The following is a 23,175-nucleotide window of genomic DNA, read 5'->3' as shown; positions in this document are numbered from 1 at the left end:
AACACTGCAAGTCACATCTTCTGAGAGAACAGAAACGATGAACAGAATTGTTATTCTGTTCTTGTTACACTCAACCCTAGACATTTTAAAAGGCAGAATTTAATACAAAAAAATTTAACCTAAATAAAAGCCTTCCCTATTAAAATAGATGAACACAATTCCCTTTATTGATTCAAGCAAGGACCACATTTCACAAAGGGAAGGTTCCTGTCCCGTCCCCTCGACCACCTCCTGTGTGTCAATGTGGGAAAGTCTTGGGCTTCTGGAGGAGGTAAGCTGCTTGGAATAGGGACCCTGTAGATGTGCTATAAAGTGGCGGACTAATGGCTGGCATTTGATGTGAAGCATCATAGCAACAATCACAACAACAGAACCCGTGGGGCACGTATGGACTGGCGATTACAACATGGAACGGCACTAGTTTCTATTCTCAGCATGTGTTACTGACTTACTGACAAGATGGTTAAACATAAAAACCGTCCATTATCAGTGGTAACTGGGACAGAGTTCCCGGGCTAGAAGGAATAAGAAAGAAAACTCCAGCAGTAATCCCCAAACCTCCTATGTCTCAATAGTTTCAATCTCCTTCTCCAAACTCTTCTAAAACTGTCATGACCAAAGTAAACTAATTTACATTGACTTCCGCTTCCTCTCCCTGGTGGGAAGGCACCAAAGGACGGCAGGAAGAGACACACAAGATCCCAATTATCCTCCTCTCCTTAAGGCTTCTTTGTTTGCTTGCTGCATGAGGTCATTCATTAACTAAGAATAAGTTACTGGTTGTGATAACACAGCCCCTGGCACACAGTAGGTACTTGGTAAATGTTTACTGAATAACTGCAGGATACTAGGAGAAAACATCTGAGTGTGGGACAGAAAGAAACAAAGCTTTGACTCTTCCAGGTTCACTTTTTTAGCCAACCTGTTAACAACAATAATAGTACATGTCATCAAGAAGCTGAAAAGAGCTGGTTCTGTAGCTAAGGCTGCTGTTACTCACTGCTTGCTGAATGAATACATCTATTCACTTTCTCTGACCCCCACCCAGAATACAAGTGGGCTATGACCAGTGCAGGCATTGACTCCCAGCTACCTTGCTATTAACCTCACTGGTTAACTGTGAATAGACAGTGGAGAAACCTGTTCAACTTCAGACTGTCCAGAACATCATTTTGGTTAATGATGACTTCGTCTGGTCCAGGGTGCTGGCTTTTCAGCTCAGCCTGAGGTCTGCTGGTGCTGACAGCACAAGTGCAGGACAGCCTCTAACAATCCCCTTTGTTATCCTTTCCTCAAGGAACCTGAATGTCATGATAATTACAGAACAAACCTAGAAAAGTTTCCTTCTTCCCCTGATTACAATTACTCAGAATGAAACACAGGATTCACCTGTACCAGTCTTCATGACTGTGATGATCTCTCAAACATAACCAATCAACCTATTTTAGCTTCATTGACCAGCCAGAGGAGAAAAGAGTTTGCCAACTGCAAACTCACAATTCACATATGTATCTCAGCCAAGACAGCTCAGAAACATCAAATCCACAGCTCAGTGGACAAATGTTCAGTGCTGACATGAATGAAAACCAACTGGATACTTGTAGTTATACGTTAACTTAAATACTCAGTTAAAGGAAAACGACCACTGATTTGGTTTGGTTTATCAACAGCAGAGTTCACGAGGGATTATCTTTGGCAAACAGCAGCAGCCTCCCAGTAACTGCACAGGCCTGAGAACTCAAGGACTTCACTCCCTTCCCAGGAGGCAAGGGTCTCTCTGGATGGGTCATCTTCACCAGGGACAGAACTGTTCAAACCCCATGACATGCAGCTGAAGTTAGGGGTAAAGGGCTTCTGGGGCAGAGGCAGACCTGAATTCTAGGATGGAGCTCTGGTTCAAGTCCATGTTCTTCTCACTGCCATCAAAATCTGTAGCGCCCCCTCCCAGGTCCCTCTCCCTCTTTATCCCCAACTCTTTGTCATCAAGAAGAGCAGGTGGGGATCTCAAGGCCTCCTCGATGCAGCAAATGGGTGTTTCAAAATTTAGAGCTAAAGCTGCCTTACATGGATGTGGAGGAGTCCCTGTTTCTCTGACCGTGTTTCTAAGCATCTCTGCTCTGTTGGAGAACCATCGATGCCAGCCCTCTCAAACTTCCCCACTCTTTTTCCTCCACTAGGACACCTCAGCTACAGCCCATGCACATCCTCACCATGACAAAGTCCAGTATAGGGGAGGGGGCTTTGGAACAGCATCAGAAGACCCACGCACTGGCTCTGGATCTGCCTAACTAACCACGTGAACTATAACCTTGGTTTAATACCTTTAAAATAAGGGAGTGTGGTTTGACGATTTCTACAGGTCCTCCCAGCTCCATATCTATGCTTCAGTGAAGTACCCCAGTGAGCATCTAAGTGAGGCCAAAGGACACATATGCTGGACGGGTCCAGCCATGGAATCATAAAATCTAAGAATGCTAGCACCAGGCAGAACATAACAGTCCCCTCAAAGGAAGCTCCAGTTTCAAAATGTTCTCAAAGACGTCCACGGTGAACTCTCCATTTCCCATGGAGAGTTATAACTACAAAGGGTGCTTTGGACTCTGTGAAAGCAAGGACTCAAAGAGAACAGACTTCAACCTCAGTTGTTCCAGATAAAGGTCCATTCCAAAGGTGCAGACCCCAAAAATAGCTTTACAGTTTACATAAAGGCAGGACCTAAAATAAGTTTTTCGAAAAGTCAGATCCTTAGTTCTAAACACTGATTCCTTCTAAATCCACAGCTAGAGGCCAGGCCAGTGCAATGCAAGGATAAGTTCAGAAAACTGCCCAGACCAGTTCCAGGGTCTTAGCCTTAGTCTTCCTCTAGCATAACCAAGATAAGCTCACTCTGGCTGGTTCTACTTGGTAAGGGAGGATAATTAGGCAATCAAGACATGGAGTATGTCCCCCGAGGGCAGAACACTTCCCTGGCTACTTTTGTTTGGTTTATCTTTGTTTTGGTTTAGCCCTGGCAATCTGGCAGGCGATGTATTTCCAGGGGGAGCTCTGTCCATGGTGTGGATGCCCCAGGCTTGAGGCCTTCATTCATTTTCATAAACAGAGCCCAGTTGCCACAGTGACTGGTGCTAGGAGCAGCTGCTAAATAGCAGAGGTCACCCAGAGCTTTCTTTGGGTTCTCCAGTCTGGGGCTATCAGCTCCTAGGGCTCTGTGAACAGAGGGTCAACAGGAGCTGCAGTCACGCCAGCCAGGATTTCAGACAGGAGTCCAGGTCCTGGGAGCAAACTGCCAAGCAGGCTGCAAAATACAAATGTGATTTGGGGTGGGGTCCTGACAGATGTCAGCCTGGGGGGCACAAAAAGAATAAAGAAAATCAAGAATGGTGACTTCCTCCCGGCAGCTCCCACGGTCCCCAGAGCCAAGAAAGGAGGCATGGCCAGAGCTCAGGGTAAAGGGAAGGATCTTGGAAAAGTACATGCGGACTTGAGAAGTGAGGCTTCTGAATCACACGTGCCAATCAGAGCTTTCACCCTTCCCGATGAGGGTGGGACACCGTTCCCCCCACCCCCACAGCAGGACACACATCTTACTTCCCACCTGGCACACACAGATCAAAGAACTTCTAGACTGGAGTCCCAGAGGTCTAATTTAGAAACCAATACTGCTGTGTTTCCACCTTCCCAAGGCAACCCTGTCCAAAGGCCACAAGATCTGCTTGACCAGTAACATAAGCAGAGCAAGAGTGAGGCACAACCTGTGTCCAGAAACACGTGTGTTCCTGCCCACCTCCCTGGAGGCTGTCCATTGGCTAAGATCAGTGACAGCTATTTTTTACTCTCCAAAGTAGAGCTCTGTCTTCAAGGTAGATATTTTCAGATTAAAAACAGCTATAGAAAAAGAGTCTTCTCTTGAAGCACAGCCTCCTTGGCCCATACAAATACAAGTCACCTTGGCCAGGGCCCAAGGAAGCTATAGAATAGAATTGGACATAAACCTCACTTAACATCTTTCAGATCCACTCCCATGTTAACAACATGAAAGTAATAAACATTCTTTGGTCCCTGTGCCAGTTCCAGAGGCAAGTGATCATTTAAAACTTAAACAAATGACAGCTTACCTTTCCCAGAAACACATGATTCTATCTTTATCAACCAGGAGCCAATTGACTGGTACAAGGAGAGGGAAATGGGATGAAAGTTCCCTAATTCATCAGCATAACTCAAAGAGAAACCTGAAAATTTGGATCAAACATGCTTTGCAAACAGAACCCAAATGTTTTACACATAGAATGTTTTTGTGTATTCCCACCCCTATAGTTTATTACAGGCCAGAGGAAACCTAAACAGTTAAGAAGCTTGTCCTTAGGCAAATAGTTCAATAATTTAGACTTCAAAGACTCCATATTAACCTCTGTTTACAGAAAGTAATGTGTTTCCTTTGCCTGCTGAACATCAAAATATTTCACAATTAATTACCTCTATTTTTAAAAAATACATAAATCCTGTTAAACATAATGCTGATATATTTTAAGGGGAAAAAAAAGGCATGTTCAAAATTTGCTCGATTCTCTGCATAGACAAAGTGATAATTAAGATTCAAAATGCATGGAATTTGATTAACATAGACAATTATTTTTTAAACTTTTTCCTTCATAACTTTTGTCCTTTGGGACTTCCCTGGTGGCCCAGTTGTTAGGAACTCCACGCTTTCATTGCCGAGAGTCTGGGTTCAAGCCCTGGGCACTGAACTAAGATCCCAGAAGCCGTGTGGCACGGCCAAAAAAAAATTTCTCCTTGAGTTGTCTATTTTTTTTCCATTTTGGCTATGAACACTGTGATTCTAATAGTCTTTTTTATCCCCTTACTTAGAAATTCACAAAGTTAAAATTCCAAGTAAAGATATAGCTTAGAAAATTCAGTCCCTTCATTTTCTAACTAGTCAGTACTTAAACTTCTTTTCCTCAGAGCACTCCTTGTTCCTAAGGAAGCACCCTAGGAATTAATTCCACACCCTGAAGAGAGACATGTGAATGGAACCACAGTGAGTGGCCCTAAGTGTGAAATAACTTTGTGAATACTAATCAATACTCCTTTCTATCTGTATAGATATTTTAAATTTCCAAAGCTCTTTTATCTATTTTCCACTGTATTACCTTCAAAATATCCACACTAGACAACAATGATATTACATTACAATATCCCACTCTCTCTTCTAAACACTTTACATGTGTTTATGTATTTATTCCTTACAACAACCTTGAGACGTAGTAGTATTACCTCCATTTTACAGATGAAAAATTTGAGGTAGAATCATGTTAAGTAACTCACTCAATGTCACAAAGTTATTGACTTCATAAGTTACAGACTTAGTCAAATAAGTAAACCAAGACCAACATGAGGGCAGGGAACCTGGATTAGAACGCACGAAGTAGCCTTCTGGATCCAAAATCAAAGAGTGTTTCTTCCCAGAGAGGATGCAAACTCAAGATACACCAAGGAACATGCCAATGAGTTTTGACCTAAATATGTATCCTCAAACTATAGAGAATCCAGCTGCTCCCTGGTGGTTCAGCTGGTAAAGAATGCGCCTGCAATGCAGGAGACCCCAGTTTGATTCCTGGGCCCGGAAGATCCCCTGGAGAAGGGATAGGCTTCCCACTCCAATATTCTTGGGCTTCCCTAGTGGCTCAGCTGGTAAATGAGGGAGACCTGGGTTTGATCCCTCGGTTGGGAAAATCTCCTGGAAAAGGGAAAGGCTACCCACTCCAGTATTCTGGCCTGGAGAATTCCATGGACTGTGTAGTCCATGGGGTCACAAAGAGTCAGACACGACTGAGTGACTTCACTTTCACTTCTCTTTAATGTGGAGTGAAGTGAAAGTCACTCAGTTGTGTCCAACTCTTCGCAAATGCATGGACTGTACCCTACCAGGCCTCTCCATCCATGGGATTTTCCAGGCAAGAGTACCGGAGGGGGTTGCCATTTCTTTCTTGAGGGGTATCTTCCCAACCCAAGGATCGAACCCAGGTCTCCTGCATTGCAGGCAGATGCTTTACCCTCTGAGCCACCATTATACCCAAAATGCAAGGAGGACACTCAGATTTCCTTAAATTATCTGTTCAAAGTTTTCAACTAATATTATTTTAATTTTACATATATTTTCTACAACTTCAGATAGGCTTTGCAAATTACCTAAGAAAAAACTTAAAAGCCTTCAGAAAAAGGAACTACTTAAATATTATATGTTGGAATTTTCACTACATTTTTCTTCTACATTGTAATGTTTTGATGGCTTTTTACAATTCATGTGTCTGGCAAACTTGTTTCATTAGCACTCAGAGTAGAGCTAAGTTCATATAACATTGCCCAGGCTATACTATGAAGTTGCTATCCAGCTGGGCTGATTTAAAAACCCAATTCTCATGGCGTGGTATACCTCTGGCTTTGATAACATTAGAAACCTCTATTTTGTTTCTAGAAAATCCTCACATATCAAAACATAAAAGATACTTTTTGAAAGTTGCAATTTGAAATTTGCAATTTGAAAGTTGCAAATAATAATAACAGATATCTTATCTTCCCCTCATGAGATCTCAATCCTATCCTCTAACAGTTTCTCCTTCAGCTCAGGCCCAAAGAATGGCCCATGACAGTAAAGAGAATATGACATTTAGTTAACTGTGCTAAATTGAAAATAAATTCACATTTGTGTGTTCAATCTTTGCTTCCATCATCTGAATATTGAACACCCACTATATTCCCAGTTCTTGGAACTGCTAGAGATAGAGCAGTGAACAAAGTAAGCAGTTTCTCTTCTGCTTTCATGGTGCTTCCATTCTACATTAGAGGAGGAACAGACATAAGTTTTTAAATATGGAAGATCAGGGTTTTAAAACACAAAGAAGCTCCACCTCCAGGAAAGGTCATGCACAACAATTCATGGGAGTATTTTGTACCAGCGGGGGCCAGAGACCCTGGCACTGCTTTCCTCTCTGGTTCAGAGCCCACCACAGGATCAATGGGACAAACTTCTACACCAAATATGTTCCCAACTAACTCAGGGCAACTCCACCTACAAATAAATCCATTGAGCCCCCTCAACTTTGAATTACACTATCTTGTCACTTCTAGACAACCCTGAATCATATAGAACCCATTTGTTTCACAGTCACTATTTGGGTGGGTTATTTGTTAGCTAAATTCTATGCAGCTCTACTGTGCAGAACTTGGGCTGAAAGTGGAGGTTATAGCCAGGTGGACTGCATAACACAAGGAAGAATTTCCTAAGAATCAGAGATATTTTAAATTCAAGCAAAGGCTGGGGGCTCAGTCAACAGGATATTAGAAAGGTGATTTATACATCAAGCTGAGTTAGACCAGGTATTCCCCAAGGATCCTTAAAATACCAGCAACATACCACAAATCTAGAACTCTGGTGTGCCTTATAAATGTAAAACCTTTCCAGGTGTAACTTATCCTAAAACATTTCTTGAGGATAATGTCACTAATGAAATAAAAATTCAGATGTCATGAAGAAATAAGTAACTAAAAATATACCATGTATTAACTAAGCAATAATTTCAAAAGCAGACAAAGACTAATAGCTTCAGCCTTCTTATTGGCGCTTAGTAAATGCGAGGCAGTGTTTTGAGCACTTGAAGCATATTATCTCATTAAATATTCAAAACAACCCATTGAGATGGATACTATTATTAGCTCCATTTTACAGGTGAACATTGAAGCAAACAAGCCTACACAGCTACTTAACGGCAGACCTGAGATTTGTACCCAGGCAGCTGGCTCTCAAGTCTGTGATGTGAAGCACTGTACTCTCCTACACTGTCTTGTTGGGAGCTGGGGAGCATTTTCTTCTTAGACAGAGAGACATGAATATTCTAAAATAGTTAATTACTTAAAGGAATCTTTGAAATTTGGTGAATGAAACTTTTCTGATATAAGATAATCATAAATTTCTGTTCCATATATAATACATACGAAATTCACCTTACTATGATTTACTAACTTGTAAAAGTGCTCAGAAAGTTAGCTCAGCTTCCATATCTTATTTCCAAGTAGTAACTTAAACACGAGAAGATTCTGGCTCAAAATCAGTCACAAAGTTTTCCTATGACTGTGTAACAAACACACACTGAATTAGATATTTATATTTCTGCTAAACATCAGAGATGCCCAAATTGGTGATTATGACAGAGCTGGCCCTCAAATGTGGCAGTTTCCATTACAAAATCCACTTCACAGGAATGCAGGATCCTGTTTAAAAACTGACTTACACTGATTCTTAATATGACAATTTACTATTGGTTTCTCCTTCCCTTTTGTTTCCTCATCTTGAAAAACTAAGCCATCAAGTCTCCTTCCATTTAAACTAAAAAAGGAAAGTGTTAGTTCCAAAGTTTGGGATTCTTAGTATATTCCACTTGGCATTTTTCTAAGTCTGTATTTATAAATATCATGATGTCTAAAGAGTCTGAATAATCATATTTTTTTTTTTTATTTCAACTACAGAGGGCAGGTCTGAATAATCATATTTTTAAAAACCAAAGTATTAAAGTAACCAACTTCATGAAGACTATCAGTAAGTATATCATGGATATACAACTTCAGTCTGCTTCAATATAGATACCAGTGGTACATCAAGAACCCAAAACAAATAAAAATGATTCATGCATACTGATAAATATTTACACAAAATAAGTTACACATATACAGAGAGAGAAAGAACATTATAGCAGAAAAATTCTAGAATATCATGCACTTCTTAATTGGTGATATACATAAACTGACAAAAATATTCAGCAATAACTTAAATCTCTCCTTCACTCATTCTAGGAAAAGTCAGTAATAATTACAACTAAAACTTTTTGCAGGGGACGATGAAAGAATTTGATGGGCCAAAAAAGTCAGAACAAGGTCCTCAGAAATCTAGATCACATCCTGCAAATGAGATCTTTATCTTTAGCTCTGTGAATATTTAAAAATTACCTGTGTTGCTCCATAATGCTCATGCTGCCAGCACGGCTTCCTTAACAGCGACAGTGATTTAGAATCATAGTTTGGGAGCTGAAAGAAACCTGGAGATCCTCAAGTCAATCTCCCTCATCTGACAGGTGAGGAAACTGGTTACACAGATACTAGCTAAGTGACTTCCCTTAGGTCTCCTATGAATATTCATCTGGGCCAGAAGATATGATCTGCCAGGCACTACCCACCCTAACCCCAACAAAGCACCTCTTTAGTATTCAGTCAACAGCAATTCTGAAATTTTTTGGTCATAGGATTTATTTATGCTTTACAATTACTGAGGGCTCCAAAGAGATTTTGCTGATATGAATTCTACCTATCAACAGTGACCACAACAGAAGTGGGGAGGGAAGTGGGTGGGGGGTTCAGGATGGGGAACATATGTACACCCATGGCTGATTCATGTCAATGCGTGACAAAAGCCACTACAATATTGTAAAGTAATTAGCCTCCAATTAAAATAAATAAATTTTTTAAAAAAGAAAAATTTTTAATATCTATTAATTCATTTAAAACCAATAATAATAAACCCACTGCATGTGAACATAAGTGGTATCATTTATGAAAAATAACTATTTTCCATAATAAAACATAATTTAGTGAGAATAGTGGCATTGTTTTACATTTTTGCAAATCTCCTTAATGTCTGGCTTAATAGAAGACAGCTGGGTTTTCAGATCTACTTTTGCATTCAATTTATTGTGATACATTGCTCTGGTTGAAGGAGATGAAGAAATCTGGCCTCACACTGATATGTAGCTGGAAAGGAGAAGCAAATCTTATTAGTCTCTTCACATACTTGTGGCTACCTCTTCTTTTACTTTATACCTAAATGCAGCACATAAACAGTCATTTCTTAGAGATTATTTTCAAAGTGTAATCTGAATCATAAAATGGACTTCTCATACCTTGTTACAATAAAATCCATGTTGTTCCCCCAAATACTGAGTAATTATAAAGGGAAAAATAATAACTTTACAGCAGAGAATTCTAGTAGACACCACTTTAGTCAAGTGATCAAGACTAACATCACCAGTAATAAGACACACCAACATAATGTAACACTGACTTGAGGCCTTGAGAGGGGACCTTTACCTCTGTTGCAAACTTCCCAAGAGCACACAACCTCAGTGCAATCATAATCATATTAACCCAAATCAGGGGACATTGTCCAAAACTGACCAGTACTTTTGCAAAACTGTCAAGGTCACTTGAAAGACAGAGAACCATCATAGATTGGAGGAGACTAAGGAGACATGACAATTAAATGAAATGTGAGATTTTGACTTGGGTCCTGAAACATAAAAAGTACATCAGTGGGAAAACTGGTGAAACTCAAATAAATTCTATACTTCAGTTAACAATACGATATCAAGATTAACTTCTTAGTTTTGATAATTGCTCCATGGGTACAGAAGATGCTTTAAGATGAAGGTGGGTGAAGGGCTATGGGAACTCTCAGTAGTATATACACAATTTTTCTGTAAGTTTAAAATTATCTCAAGATATAAAGTTTTTTTAAAAAATCAATTGCTCTATCTTATACTATCAAAATGTGGGATCCTTTACTCACACATGATTTTATAACATCTTGTATTGGTCATTTGGAAAATAATGGTTCACTGAGTTATGCAAAAATGCCAAATGTGGAGGTATGTCTTATATGATATCGAAATATCACATTTGTTAATTTCTCCATCGACCTCATAAGAAAAGCATTTAATTATTGAGAAACTGCCATGGTCACAGTGATAGATGCAAATTACCAAAATTCTAGTTTTTGCTTGAAAAATAAAATTGTATCATTGGTAACAAATATTGTCAGTTGTTCTCCTTGAAACAATACGCTCCCTCTGTTTATTTTTGAATAATGTCTGCCAAATACCTATGGTTAGATAACCACCATTTGTCTGTCACTCGTTCTTTCAAGCAAAATGGTATCTGATGAAAAACAGACTAGTTCAGCTCACAACTGAAGCAATGCACAACTGCTTCTCCTCAGGACAACCACTACACTTCGGAGTGTTGGAGCGCTACCTACTTACTTCCCATTTCATCATACAGAATATGAAAAAGGTATTTGAAGGGTTTACTGCTTCATCAAGAATATCCTTAAGTAAAGCAGGCGTGTGGTACTGAAGCACTGCCTCAATTCCTGATGAGGCGCCAGCAGTTTTATCCAATATTGCTTCTATACTGCTCAGTCGGTAAAAGCATCTGCCTGCAATGTGGGAGGCCTGGGTTCAATTCCTGGGTTGGGAAGATCCACTGGAGAAGGGATAGGCTACCCACTCCAGTATTCTTGGGTGTCCCTAGTGGCTCAGCTAGTAAAGAATCCGCCTGCAATGTGGAAGACCTGGGTTCGATCCCTGGGTTGGGAAGATCCCTTGGAAAAGGGAAAGGTTACCCACTCCAGTATTCTGGCCTAGAGAATTACATGGACTGTATAATCTATGGGGTCACAAAGAGTCAGATGTGACTGAGTGACTTTCACTTTCACTTCTAAAAAACCCTTTACTTAAAGTAAAGCTTCACTGGTGACTGTGCTCCGTCCCTCAGTTGTGTCTGACTCTTTGCAACCCCATGGACTTAATGCCAGGCTCCTCTGTCCATGGGATTCTCCATGGCTAGAATACTGGCGTGAGTAGCATTCCTTTCTCCAGAGGATCCTCCCTACCCAGGGACTGAACCTGGGTCTCCTCCACTGTAATTGGATTCTTTACCATCTGAGCCACCACAGAAGCCCTCATTGGTGACTATGCCACAGCAAAAAATCTGCTGGAAAGCCCAAGGGCTTGGAGAAAGGGCACAACTTTAAATCTTTGGGTCCTGAGACTGTCCAAAGGAACAAGTATGCTCGCTTTACCATAGTGAAGAGATGCAGTGGCTTTTCCTCTGCTCAGCAACACCAGTCTGAGTCTCCGCTAAAGAACATAGTTCTTATAGGATGCACTGAGCTCTGAATTCCTACAACAAAGAGCAAAGCTAGCAAGCCAATAATTCTTTATCAGCTGGCCTTAGCTTTGGGGACTGAGTTCACTCTCCAGATGGCCAGGAGTACTAGTTCTTATCACTGTTCATCAAGAGTAGCTTAAAGAAGACAGAATTATCTCTCTAAAACAGAGGTTCTCAAACTTAATCCTAATGAAACAGACACGCTTAATGAACACTGTTCACATTTGAATACACTACACAGTCTTCAAAATAAATTCCTGAAAACTCTAAAGGAGTACTGAAAGAAATTAAACAAACTGAGGGGCATACCATGTTCATGGATGGCAAAACAGATATGACATGCTACAGATTATGTGTTCTTTTCATTCTATCAATGGCAACCCTAACCCCTCTCTCTCACACTCAAATATATTTAAATGCAAATAACCATGGTTAGGGTAAACATGAATTCTGTCTTTATAAAGTAAAATCACCCTTTAAAGTCATCAATTTAACTCTTAGTTGTAACATTATTCATGATCTCTTACAACTTAAATGGGATATACAGTAAGTCTTGACACTGTAGTATGACATTACTTTCTAAAATAAAAATGTAATGAGATTGAGAAAAACAGAGCAGCAAAGAAAAATCAATCATTTATTGGTTTAAAGTCTTTATTCTCAACTTTTTAAAATATCTTTCATGACTCCTCACAGTTCTGAGACCAGAATTCTTATCAACTCCATCAAGTTGCCTGGGGACCATCTGTAGAAAGTGTTAAAAGTCAAAGTAGCTACTTCAGGCTTGCTGGCTGAGGAGGAGGCAGGTTGCCCAGAACCTCAGGACAGCCAGCCTCACACAGAGTAAACACAGGCCGCTGTGCACTCAGTAATAAATTCCTCAACCAGCACATACTCTCCTGAGGTTTTCATGTAAGTTTTTTCCAATAGATTCCAAGTTGAGTAATAAACAGGCATAGTACATTTTCTTGGGCCCTCCTTGAATTCAGGAAGATCTGACAATATCATGAAATAGCTCAGCACAGTTCTCTGAAATTTTTCATTAGAATTCTTTTCTCCTGAATCATGTTAATAAAGTACAATTTGGCCTCAGATTCACGCGTAACTACTTACTCACAAGCAGTTCAAGCCCAGAAGGATAGGAAAAGACGCTAAAGCCTATGAGTAAGAGGCAGGGCCAGACCCAGGCCCAGGAATCGCAAGGTTTCTAGATAGATGTTTTCCAACGAAGCTATATATTGCTTAGAAAAGTGCTCCTTTATATTTGACTGGCTCTGAGATAAGACTGAAACACTCTTCTCTGCTTTCATCTTCAACTGCCTACACTGTTCTCAGAGTCAGAACCGGCACTTGACTCGGTAAGCCTCAAATCTCTCTCATCTTTAAAGGGCAGCGACTTCCATTATTTCTCTCCATTATTTTTCTATAATTCATCAGGCTGAGCTAATTCTAGGTATTCTTATTCTATAACATATGTCAAATTAACAAAATAATGCAAGTCTATTTTCCCCCTTCATACATACAGTATACTCTGAAATTATACTGTGTGCACTTGATTTTGATTTCAAATTGAGATTTTTGAACACTATTTTCCAAACGCAGTGGCTATTTGCTACTCTGAGCCAGCCCAATGGAGGAAATGAGGAATCTGATTTGTTTTATTTTAAAAGGAAGAAAAAAAAACTACTTAAGGCCTGATCCTGGTGCCTTTGAACATTTAACACTCAGAACCTGAATTGTTTCATAACAAACTAGAGCTCCCTTTCCTCCCTCCAAGAAGAGGCCCTTGTGAAGTATTTATTTAGTTAATGAGAGTTAAGTAATTGTGTTTTTCTCACAAGACAAAAAACAAACAAAAACTTTTAGAAGATGCTCTTTGAGCTCCCTAGCTCTGCAAGGTCCATATGATCTCCATCAGCCACGAGCCTGGAGCAGTAAACTAGGAATTTAGGGAACAATGTGGCCACAAACACTTCTCCAAAAAGAAAAACAACTCCTCTCTTGGCCCAACTCCAAAAGGCAATTGAGCTGGGTAAGGTCCAGGCTAATCTCTAAACAGCCTCTCTGCCAACTTTCTCCTACAGTCATTAGGTTTTTCAGCATGGACTTTGCAAATAATCTAAAACAATTAATTATGCTTTCGAATTCACCCTGTACCATCAATGAAACACTGCCAGACAGCCTTTGATAACATATTTCCAGAGCTAATTAACTGTGACAAACCAGAGGGCAGACTCCCCAAACACTGGAGAGAGCCAGGCAAAGACCTGGCTGGTGGCAGTGAGGCCACCCATGCAAAACGATCCTGCAGTGACAAAGTGAGGGGCTGCTGGAGTCAAGCCCTCAGGGTCCTCACAATATGTCAGACCCTGCCCTCAAATTATATCATTATCAGGTTCTTAAAGTTCAAATTATTTTTCCACCCTAAAGATATTTTTTCCTTCTAATGACTGGAAATTCTTAATTTGATACTTAGAAGGTTTTTATTGCTTCTAGTCTATACCTCCACACTTCTGTTAGTTGCTCAGTTGTGTCTGACTCTTTGTGACCCTATGGACTGTAGCCCGCCAGGTTCCTCTGTCCATGGAATTTTCCAGGCAAGTATACTGGAGTGGGTCGCCGTTTCCTTCTCCAGGGGATCTTTCCAACCCAGGGATCAAGCCTGGGTCTCCCACAGCTTGGGCAGATCCTTTACTGACTGAGCCGCCAGGGAAGACCATACCTCTACCCCCAAAAATATGGGTTTTCATTTTTTAAAAGAGAGGGATGAATAATAGTTTTTAAACGTATACATTAAAATAAATTTCACCCCCAAATGATCTTCTTTCAATCAAAGAGTCCTGCATAATCCAAGATTTCCCACTCCCATAACCTCAGCCATGTGGGAAATCTTTCTATTTTTTTCACTAATGCCCCACAGAATTCCAGGCTGCTCTACATGCATGGTCAGCAAGATAAACACACTTTGGGGAGGCCTAGAAAAAACCCTGCAGGAGGCAAGAAGTAAAACTGTAGTTGCATTCCTCTGGACTTTCCTGTTCTAGTTTCAAAAACAGAAAGACCACCACCTGGGGCTTGGTGAGCACAGGGCCGGATTCAAGCTGCCCAATGCCCGCCCCCCACCCCCCAATGACAGTGATGAGATCTGAGAAAGCAAATCAGAAAACCTCATAAACTACTCAGTGGTAAAATAAATAAATAGAAATTATTCTAAAAGACAACTTTTCAAGCACAGAGGTTAAACCTTCTCAGTGTCTTATCTCAATTTTTAATAAATATGATGTTGGGTACTTAATAAATATCAACAACAACTTTGGGGAATTTTTTTTTTCCCTTCTAAAAAATGTTAATTTTTTAAAAGTTCTAGCCTGGAATCTGATTACAGGAATAAAATAGGAATCAGTGAGGAAGCCAGAGCTAAAAACTAGAACAAAAGAAAGTATGCTATAATTATCCAGCTCCTTGCTGACATCTAGCACGTAACTTAAATTTATAAAATGTATTAAAATGAATTTATGCACTTATTTACTATGTAAAACTGGATTCAATTCTATTTCTCTGAAACAGTAGTTTTGCTATGAGAGGCAACTTTGCAAAACGTGATAAGACCCTCAAAAATTCATATTCCTGAAAAACAGACCACATGGGGAATGAAAAGGATGAGATTTAGAAATCAGGACAGTAAATAAATTGGGAAGGGAAGGTCAAGGCTTTTTAGACAGTGATTTTTCAAGGAAAGTCATTCACAGTGCAAAGGAATTTTCTTTAGACAGTTTGGAAGGTTGTTCTGTTTTTTAATATTCAGTTTTCACTGTTACAGAAAAGTAACTATCTTTACTATTAGGTTATGGCCTAGTATTCCACTGATATGAGATATGATATGAGATATCAGTCTTTATCCTTTTCCCCCTCAAAGGGAACAAATTGAAAGCAAACCACAAAGTCATTCTTAATTTCACAAGCATTTCACTTCCAAGGTTCTTTCCTTCTACAATCTGATCCTGACTACCATCATCTCTTGCCTCAATTATTACGATGGCCACCAACCAGTATCCCCAAATTCACCCTTACCCAACAGTCTGTTCTCAACACTGCAGCCAGGATGATCTTGCTAAAATATCCTTCAGATCACATCATTCTGCTGCTTAATGGCTCTTTCTCACTAGAGTAGAAACTCTGCAGTGGTCTACAAGGTTATATGCAGCCCTACATCTGTCCCCAAGGAACTCTCTGACTTTCCACTCCAGCAGCCGCCTGGCCTGTTTACTAAGGCTCAAATACTTCAGACAAGCTCCCACCTCAGGACCTTTGCACATGCTCTTCCTCCTGCCTGGAATGCTCATTTCCCCAGATATCCACTTAGCTCACCTCCTTCCAATCTTTGCTCAAAATTCATCTTCCCAGTGAAGTCCTTCCTGGATCACCTTACTTTAAACTGTACTTCCCCACTAATAATCCCTAGCCCTGTTGCCTTTTCTCCACTAACCCTGCTAAAATGCTCATAGTTTTCGTTTGTTTCTGGTTTCTGTCTCTCTTCACTAAAATGTAAACTTCAGGTGCACAAGGATTTTTGACTGTTTTACTCACTGCTATATCTGCAACAGCTGGAATGGTGTCTAGAATGCTCAGGAGATGCTTGCTGAATAAATCAATCAACGTTTTAGGAAACTTAACCATGTAAGAACGTGGCAAAAACTCATTGTTCACACTACAAAGTCTCCCCTTTCTGTGCCACAGAAGCTAGCAAAGTACCTGAGCCCTAGTATACACTCAAAACTAATTCACCAGACTACAAGCGCCCATCTAACCACAGCAGGATTTAAACACTGAAAGAAACGGTGAAATGATAAATGGGATAAAGGGGCAAGTGGGAGCACTGCGGCATTTTGCTTCACCATGCAACAACACAATGCCAAAGAGGGCCGCACAGATGTGTCCTGCTGGAAACGCTCGTTGCAGGAAAGTGCGCAGCAGCTCAGCGGCACCCTTGATGAAAACAACAGAGAAGGAACTGACTCCAGAAGCGGGGGCTCTGCTCTCTCCTGAGGACTTTGCTATCTGAGCATCCTTGTGGATGGGGCCAGAGGGCAGGAGGACGGGAGGTGTTACTCCTGGTGGCTAGTCTATCGTCTAGACCAGAATGAAGTTATTCAGGCATGCAAGGACAGAGGGAAGAAGCAACACAAAGAACTCAGGGCAGTCTTAATGGAACCTTTTCCTTCTGCCATAACCACACCACTTATAACTATAGGATTCCTTTCACTGCCAACGGAGAATATCTTTTTTTTTTTAATCAACATTTTCCTTTAAAGGCAGTAAGCCTTTCCACATTCTATTCTAGTTTAAACTAGTTTGGTTTCTTTTTTTTCCCTAAGATTTCTAAGAGTTGGCAGGACAGGGCAGAAGAGCTAGGCCTCTGTCCCCAGAGCACCTGCTGCCTGGTCTTTGGAAGGAATGTTCTGAGGGCAAGCACATTGGTAAGCTCTCTAGAATGCCACCTGATTTACAGTGTCCTCTCAGAGAACAAAAATAAGACCACATTAGACTTCAGGGTAAATCTTTTTTAAGTCGCTCTGGCAGAGAACGTTTCAAAGAAAACGAAAGTCAGCAGTTCATGTGAATGCAGTGTAAGGTGGGCCAAGCTCCTGAGGCAGGCAAGCACCTCCGCGCCCTGATGCCCCCACATGCAGAGCTGGTCCTAAGGGAAGGCCTCACAGTGACACTGCCCAGAATACTCCGTGTTCTAAAACACTTCCAAAATCAGCACTTGGAGCTCTAGCAATGATTCAAGGTGGCCCCAGAACAGGAGGATTTAGCTATCAAAGCAAATAAGCTGAGAATGCCTAATTTCCCATATCCACAGTGTGTGAGAATATAAGCCTTGTGTAATTAAACTGCTACGTGTTCACACACAGATAGCTCTGTCCTGATGGGAAAGTGGATCAGCATTTACAAAAATGCACCGTGACTGGTATCCTAAAATAACCCAGATCAAGAATCCAGAAAACGGGGTGGCAATTATACAGTCTAAGATAAGGAGGCAAAGGAGAGAAATCTGGGTTCCGTGAACTTGTGACATCAAAGTGAAAATGTTAGTCACTCAGTCATGTCCAACTCTTTGCAACCCCATGGACTATATCCCACCAGGCTCCTCTGTCCATGGGATTCTTCCAGCAAGAATATTGGATTGGGTAGCCATTTCCCTCTCCAGGGGATCTTCCCGAACCAAGAATCAAACCCAGGTCTCCTACACTGCAGGTAGCACCCTCTTGGTAAGTTCTTTCTTAATCTGTATGCACATCTGGTTACCCAACTATCTATTCTCCTTGCACATAAAAAAGAAAAAGGCCTTTTATTTGATATCATATCATATCCCACCACTACTGGTAGATTATGCAAGGCAAGGTAATCTTTGAGAAATGAACTCATCTTTCTTGACTAGCTAACTGCCCCAACTCTGTGTGTGTGTGTGTGTGTGTGTGTGTGTGTGTGTTGTTTCTGTGCAAAAACCTAAAGAAAGGGAAACACGGACCTCATTACACTTGGGTGTGCATGGTCTCTCCAGAGGGATCACTACCTAAAATGAAGGCCATTGTATTCACTCTGGGTCTTTTAATAATAGTTCTTTGCTCCTTAAAGTAAATAGAAAACTGGCACCCTGGTGATAGCTGGCATCACAACTGACAGTATCTTTTCCCCATGTATCCACAAGGAGAATTAAACACAAAGGTGGTTATAATAACCACCTGAAAACTATAATAATCACCAGCCAAATCAACTAGCTGTGTCCAAAGACTTAGGGGTTAGCAAGAGATCTTTTTGGTATTTGTTTTGAACCTTGAAGTCTATTCCTCCTACGTTTACTTTCCCTGGTGGCAGCCCCCACTGGCACCCTCCCTACCCTCCTGCCATTACGAGTTACAGCCGCTGAGCCCTTAGTTGGCAGAGAAGGGAAACCTGTGGCAGAACCACCTCTGCGGTCCTCAGGCCATTGATCTCAAGCCCAAGAGAAAGAGTGCCAGTTCCCGTTGGGCAGCACAACGGAAAGAACATGAACTCTGGGTCTGCTGCCATGCTGCCGCACTTAATTGTCATATGACTATTATTACACAAAGGACCATTTCAACCTTTTAAAAATTAACTCTCATTACATATGACATTTTTCTTCCTTAAGCCTCAGTTGCATCATCTGTAAAATTAGTATTACAATAATAGTGGTAGGGGTGGTGGCAGTAGTAATAATTATAAAAACAGTGATAACAACGAACACCTACTTCACTGGGTCTCTGTGAAGATTAAATGAACTGACTGGTGCAGAGTACCCAGCAGAGCGCCTGGCAGCATGGTTTCAAGAGGTGCTGAGGGGCGTGCTGCAGGAAAATCACCCTGACTCATCGGTGCAGTCTGTCTGCAGAAGTGTGCTGGGTTCAGGTTCAGTCAAGAGGCAGACCAGCTTTCTAAACTAATTACTTGCTCTCAAGCCCCTTACTCTCATTCCATAAATGAAAAAACAACCCTGCCCATCCAGGGACTGCTATGAGAATCAAATGAAACACCAGGCATGAAGGCATTTGAAAACAATAAAAATAAAGTGGTATTATTATGTTTAGCCTCCACCCAAGGCTGTCTGCCTGTCCATTCCAAACCAAGTATTAACCAGCTAGTATTAAAACCTCTGCTTGCTGTCCTATGAACCCAAAGAGTTCAAAGCTTTCTTAGCAGGAAAATAGCTCCAACTAAAAACATCTCTATTCTCCTGTGGACTATACCTGGAATTCCAGGTACATCCAATAAAGATGAAAAGAAATGTGTTTGCTCAGTAGAAATATGTGTTTGGGTCACAGGCAAGCCTCCAAAAGGATACATCTAGGCACCAAATGGCAACTGCGGAATGAGGAAGATAGCCAACCCCCCCACACTCCGCTGGCACAGAGGCCAGCAGCGTCTCCGCAGAGCTCCCCTCAACAGCACCCCTTTGTCCTGACACAAGGGACCAGTAAAACACAGACAAGTCCATCTCTTTCTCCCAAACTGATTTCCCTGAGTTCTCCCTGCATGCCTCTTTTTCTCGTTACCGAGGCTCCTGGGAACACAGCCCTACTTAACGCTGGCCAGCCACGGAGGCAGCAGTTAATAATTTTTAAAGATGTGTAGTGGAACAGTTTTTCAAGTGAAAACTTAGTGAAGCTTAAGCCCTCAGGAGCAAGCATTTACTTTTTTTAACTTCCCATTTTCTTCAGATACATTCTAGGATTGAAGAGAAGATAAAATTCATGATAAAAGCCTAAGGTAATTTATACTCAGGAGGCATTAGGGTCCCTACACAGCTCTTGTTCAAGTCCATGGCCCTCCCTCCACACAATGGTGTAAAATAACCAAGGAACAAGGGAGGGAAGGAAAAGTGCAAGTTCTGTCAAAGCAACCACTAACGCCGGGATGTGGCTTGCTTCCTTCACCCTCAGCCACAAGCAGAGAAGGAAGGCTTTCAATGAAGGCCCACACGCAGGCGTCTACTATTCCATCTCAGGCTCATTTTATGTGCTGTGCTGGGCTCGTCTCCTCCCTGGCTACATATCTGAAGGAAGCCTTCACCACTTCTGCTGGCAAGAACTCTATAATAGAGCTTCACAGCCGTGTCCGCGGAATAAGAATACAAACAAAGAAGGCTCGTTACTTGAGGGTCCTTTCACTCTGATGACTTACATACGTCTCCCCTAAGAACAAAGGGGTTTAACTGGTTCCCGGATGCCTCATTGGTGGCTACTCATCTGGTGTTGAATCAGTCAAGTGAAGAGGTTCATTCATTCCACACGGAGGGCCTCCTACATAGAGGCTCTAGTGGACTGCTGGATGGGCTGGATTCTACAGCCAAACTGCCTGGGTTCAAGTCCTCACTCTGACACTTATTAGTTATTGAGTCTCCGTTTTCTTGTGAGGAAAAATGCAGATGACGATAATAATACTAATACCACCTCACAGTGTTCTTTTATAAAGACAAAATTAGCTGGCAGAGGGCAAGCCTGAGCTAAATGTCAGCCTACGTGCCAGGCACTGTGGCCTTTGTGGCCAAGGAGGCCACATTCTTAGCCTTACTTTCTGAGGCTGCAGTTTGAATTCTAAGATTTAACAATGCATGCTTTTGACTACAGGGGGGCTGGAAAGAGAGAGAATCCAAACCTCAGAATGAAATCCACAGCTTTGTTCTGACATTTAAGGTCCTCTATAATGCACCCCCATCCTTCCCTCTAACATCCCCAAGACATCCTCAGACACCCCCAGACATCCTCTACATCCCCAAGCAGCTGTCTGGGGCATCTGTTTCTTAAAACAACATCAAGAGCCTTCCTGGCAGTCTAATGGTTAAGACTCCACACTTTTATTGCAAAGGGAGTAGGTTTGATCCCTAATCAGAGAACTAAGATCCCATATGCTGCATCGAACAGTCAAAAAAGGCAAAAACAGACAAACAGAAAAAAACAACATCAGACACCTAAGTGCCACTGTTCTGCCTTCTGCTCACCCTCAATGCCTTCCCCTTTCTTAAGTCATCCTGGTCTTCAAAACATAGCTCAAGACATAGACTTCTACAGAGCCTTCCCAAGCTGCTCTAACCAGGGTCATTTGGCTTTTATTCACCATGCATTGATTATTTTGTTACATGATTATATTCTATATGCCTAACTAAAGTACAAGCAACTCAAAATGATGAATCTTATATCTCTTTGTATATCCCTAAGTGCTCTGTCTCTGCAAACCATTCAATATCACAGAAACCCAAGTCTATGCCCCGACTAGTAATGCTGAAGAAGCTGAACAGTTCTATGAAGACCTACAAGACCTTCCAGAACTAACACCCAAAAAAGATATCCTTTTCATTATAGGGGACTGGAATGCAAAAGTAGGAAGTCAAGAAATACCTGGAGTAACAGGCAAATTTGGCCTTGGAGTACAGAATGAAGCAGGGCAAAGGCTAATAAGAGTTTTTCCAAAAGAACACACTGGTCATAGTAAACACCCTCTTCCAATAACACAAGAGAAGACGCTACAGATGGACATCACCAGATGGTCAATACCAAAATCAGAGTGATTATATTCTTTGCAGTCAAAGATGGAGAAGCTCTACACAGTCAGCAAAAACAAGACAGGGAGCTGACTGTGGCTCAGATCATGAACTCCTTATTGCCAAATTCAGGCTTAAATTGAAGAAAGTAGGGAAAACCACTAAACCATTCAGGTATGACCTAAATCAAATCCTTTATGATTATGCAGTGGAAGTGACAAACAGATTCAAAGGATTAGATCTGATAGACAGAGTGCCTTAAGAACTATGGATGGAGGTTCATGACACTGTGCAGGAGGAAGTGATCAAGACCATTGCCAAGAAAAACAAATGCAAAAAGGCAAAATGGTTGTCTGAGGAGGCCGTACAAATAACTGTGAAAAGAAGAGACACCAAAGGCAAAGGAGAAAAGGAAAGATATACCCATCTGAATGCAGAGTTCCAAGGAATAGCAAGAGAGATAAGAAAGCCTTCCTCAGTGATCAGTGCAAAGAAATAGAGGAAAACAATAGAACGGGAAAGACTAGAGATCTCTTTAAGAAAATGAGAGATATCAAGGGAACATTTCATGCAAACATGGGCACAATAAAGAATAGAAATGGTATGGACCTAACAGAAGCAGAAGATATTTCTCTCTTTTGTTTTCCTACTACTTTTCAATGAGATTTTAATTAAGATCACTTTTAACGTACCAGCTAAAAGGAAAATAACTTTGCAATCATGAGAGAAAGTGAAACTGCTGGTAGAGAGAATGGGCAGTTCAAATTCACACACCAGCATTCAAAAAAAACTTTCCCTCAAGATATTTGCAACAAGAGTGTCATTCTTTCTGCTTTCCAATCCCATAAACCAAGTTCTGCAAAGTGACTTCCACTCATTCTGCCTACCTATGACTCCTGGTCTGAGTCAACTGAAGCCTTAATGGTGGCCCGGCCTCTTCAGTATACCACAGAGGTGAATAGCAGAGTTGTGACTCAGTGAGCTCATAAACTAAGAATACCCTTCTAACAATATTCATTGTTAATCTATAATTGTTTGTCACAGTACTTGGCTGTATTGCACACTCAATGCATGCTTATTATTATCACTCTCATGTCACCTGTATGTGCACTTCAACAGTC

At 41.2% G+C, this 23,175-nt stretch overlaps 1 protein-coding gene across 2 annotated transcripts in view; it reads right to left on the bottom strand.

Annotated features, from left to right (window-relative positions):
• Positions 1 to 23,175, bottom strand: part of TGFBR3 (transforming growth factor beta receptor 3) — a 192,427-nt gene that overhangs the window by 144,704 nt on the left and 24,548 nt on the right. The window lies entirely within an intron of this gene.

The sequence above is a fragment of the Cervus canadensis genome, chromosome 2 (assembly GCF_019320065.1).
Source record: "Cervus canadensis isolate Bull #8, Minnesota chromosome 2, ASM1932006v1, whole genome shotgun sequence".
NCBI classification, from domain to species: domain Eukaryota; kingdom Metazoa; phylum Chordata; class Mammalia; order Artiodactyla; family Cervidae; genus Cervus; species Cervus canadensis.
The sequence above is the reverse complement of the archived record's forward strand: the minus strand, read 5'-3'. Positions and strand labels throughout refer to the sequence as shown.